This window comes from Ursus americanus, chromosome X, assembly GCF_024610735.1.
Source record: "Ursus americanus isolate L20-20 chromosome X, mUrsAme1.1.p, whole genome shotgun sequence".
In the NCBI taxonomy this organism is placed as follows: domain Eukaryota; kingdom Metazoa; phylum Chordata; class Mammalia; order Carnivora; family Ursidae; genus Ursus; species Ursus americanus.
Window position 1 is genome coordinate 45,594,931 of NC_142164.1, and position 3,881 is coordinate 45,598,811.

Sequence of the window (3,881 nt, forward strand, 5' to 3'; positions counted from 1 at the left end):
AGTAGCATTGACAATAATGTGAAATGGCACGAGTATATGAATCCATATTCAGCTTGGCCAGGAGGTGCTCTGACTTCACTTTGCTTCTGCTCTCAGGCTAATGAATAGTCTTTTTTTGGTAATTTTTGAACTCAAATGGCAAGATATCCTGTTTCTGAGCATCATAAACAAATTTAAAATTCCTAGTTCTGTAAGGCTTTTGTCGAATAAATTTTTGATGCTGGCTGTAGCTCTCAATTTTGCCAGTAGGGAGCACAGTAAGTCTATTGATCTTAGGCTTTGTATAACAAAGAAGTCTGAGAAGGTCTTTTCTCTATTTTAGTATAGAAATCTTTTCCCGGGGGTTGGATAATAGGAGACAAGGGCCACTTCTGTGTGGGGTAGGAATGTGACCTTCGGAGTAGGATTGCTCATTTTTCAAAGATGAAACAGAATGAAACTTTTAATTCTATAAATTTTATATCTGAAAATATGGGCTCCTAGACTTCCTACTCTGTAAAATGAAAAATAGCCCTTCTTTCGTGAGTAACACGTATTCCCATTGAGCACTTTGGAATAACGTGTGAAATGTAGAGAAATATGTAAGAAAACCTATGAGATGTTGAATCATTTTAGTTTCTAAAACAACATGCTTTGACATGTGAAATTAGACACCTGGAGGGAAATACCTGAATGCTTGATGAAAGATAAATTTCAATTTTCTATGTTTTGAGGTGTTTTTTTTTCTCAGCTCCTATAGATCTTTTAATTATTATCTAAACAGAAACTGGAAGGGCAAGCATTTGAGGGCTTTGAGGAAAAGCTAAAACAGATCAACTTTCCCTACCCTTTTCCCAATCCCCCAAAGTCAAAATATCTGAGACTATGGTAGCAATACTCTCAGATGAAAACATTTCTCAGTGTTTTCTGTAAAACTTTTTTAAACTCTAAAGGAAGGATTAGTTCATTAATAAAATGTAGACACTAGAAAAACAAGTTTTAGAAAAAAATTGGACCCAATATCAACACAAGTGGAATTTCTGTGAAGAAATCTCTCAGTACTTGAAGTGGGCTTCATTCTTAAGATGCCTTAATATAATACTGAGTCAAAACACTGGGGAATGTTGGTTAATATTTATTGAATACCCACAATGAATGTGCTGTAGGGAATCAATTTGTGTTGGTTGGCCTGAAGACTGTAAATAAGTTTCAAACTAATAAATTTTTTTTATTTTTTCTCTGGTGGCCTAAATAGTCATCCAAGTTTCTCTGAATATAAAGGTTTATACTCCTGGGATTGGTCTATAAATTGGTTACAGCCTTTTATATCTACAAAGCCATATTCATAGGGATGATGGATGGGATCCATTGATAGTGCAAAAAATGAAGATTTAGAAAAATAAGTGTGGATTATTGGCTACTTGAAAGAAAAAGGAAATTTCCCTGGGTGACAGTAAAATAAAACTTGTTTTTTCTGGCCTCAGATTCTCACATCTGCTCTGTGTATGATGTGTCATGAAATTTGCTCTACTAGACACATTTTGATTCCCCATAATGTAGAAGATGAACTTTCTCTAGTCAATTTAAGTCTGTCAAAACAAAACCTCTTTGATGAATAATATTCATTTTGTAAAGATCATACTCCAAAAACTCATAAGAGTTTTTGAAAAGAAAAAATTGTCCCATACTTTTCTTCAAAATGGTGCTCTACTTTTATTCCAATGTAAGAGCTATAGTTATTTGAAAGTTTTTCTTCTCTCCTTTTTTTAACCAGTTCTAAATCTTTTAGAACCACCTCCCCACTTTGCTGATAAAAATGAAAAACAAGTAAAAGCCTTAAAAAAGATAGTAGTTAATGGAATTATTTGCTGTGACACACTATCTTTGGGCATGATCTACAGACTACAGCAATTTCATACCATTGTATCAACCTAGACATGTGGGGTTAGTCCTCAGCAAAATTGTGAAGCAAGCAAAATTGGTTTTGGCTCTTCCTACCCTTAGCCTTTCAACCTGTAGTGTCTTGACTTCAAAGAGTCCTGTGGATACTTTCCCTTAACATCCTTTATTTGTTTCCCCAGTAGTGTTTTTTATTTTCTTTACTTTTGGTCACCTTCTTCAGAGAAAAAAGTTAATCTCATAAACAGGTTTGTGATCATATAAAAATGGGTCTTAATTTGTTAATGTTTTACCACTTTTCAAGTAGTATATTTTCATTCAGAGATTTTGAAAGACAGCAACTGAATACTAAAGGGATGACTTTAATATTAGAGATTTTAGATCTTAAAACAAATAACTAGGTGTGGCAGCATTGGCAGTTGTCTCGCCCAGCATAACTTCTCTCTTTCTTTCTCAGTAGCAGAATCATGATTTCATTTGGGGTGGTAATGTGCCCAGATCAAAGACGTTACCAATCTCCTTTGAAGCTACATTTGGCCATGTGGCTACATTCTGGCTTTTAACATGTGAGTTGAAGTCTCCATAAAAGATAGAGGGTGACCTTTGTCCTGCCCAGCTTCTTTGTGATGCCAGTCTGGAGTATGAACATGATGGCTAGAATTGGAGTTAGCTCAGATCATGAAATGACCTTGAGAATGGAAACTGCATGCTGAGGATGGTGGAGCAGAAAGATAGGTATAAGAGTCAATTGACTGGACCGTCTGGACTGTCTACTTCTACTTTGTTTAGGTCATGTCATTTTGGGATTTTCTGTTATATGCCACTGAACTTGATCTTAAGGAGACAGAAAACAAATATCTTTGGGAAATCAGGGATTTGTGGTATGTCTCAGCAAAACTGGTAGGCTGATTCTGAGAAAACCATCACTGCTGGCTTTTGAAAGAGAAAAGTTCTCTGTCTGAGAGTATATGTAGAATTCTTGCTCTTCTTTTTGAATTCTTCTCAAAGTTTCTGTCTCACACTTTCTTAACTGTTTAGAAGGTATAGATCTTATCATGCCAAATGTATTGTAAATGACTAGACAATAAAGAGAATAACTTATTTTCTCCCTGCCATGCCCCAGTGCTGGGTTCTTCATATCTTGTAGATAATGCTAGTGAAACAATTACCCTAGATTGACTTGCATTGGTAGAAAGACACTCTCAAAGAGAGAAGTAGTTTGGAGGAACAGGAAATGTAAAAGGTCAACCACAAACCATTCTGATTTAAACGTGATATGATTTAGCATAACCAACACATCAAAAGCTATTATTGGGGGGATAACATGGGGAATTTACATCACAGTGGTGCACCAGATAGATACACATGGCTAGAGCAACATGGCTGTGAAGCAGTAACCCCCACCACAAGGAATGGATTTTAGTGGACACAGTGAATTTGTGAGCTGGCATGCCATATGGATCCTTTTGCAAGATAAACAAGCTCAAATCCCTGTTTTCTATTTGTAGCTAGTCACATTGCTGCTTTCTTACTCTCTACTTCAGCAACTCAACCATAGCTAGGGCCTGTACCCTAAATCTCCTACCTTTGGCAAGTTTCTTGTTCTTAGCTCACTGATGATTGATATGGCTGTGAGCCTGAATTGTGTTTTAGTAGCCAACATCTCTGTAAGGCCAGCAGAAATACTGCTGTCAGTGGAAAATTCAGAATGGCAAATGATAGCATCAGCAGGGAAGGATAAATATAGATAGTATATTCATATCACTTGTTAGGCTAAGATCATCTCAGCACTGTGGAATTGCTGGGTTTTGTTTGTTTGTTTTGGTTGAAGGATTTATTGTGGTTTAGTCTATTTCCCTCAGTTCAATCTGCCTCTTTATGAGCCCTTTTAGCAAGGACAATAGGTCTGAGTGTCAAATAAGTGAGTGGAGGAAAAGATAGGCAAATGGAACTCAAATATCAAAGCAGTAAGCATACAAGTGTCTCTTCACTCATTAGGCTAC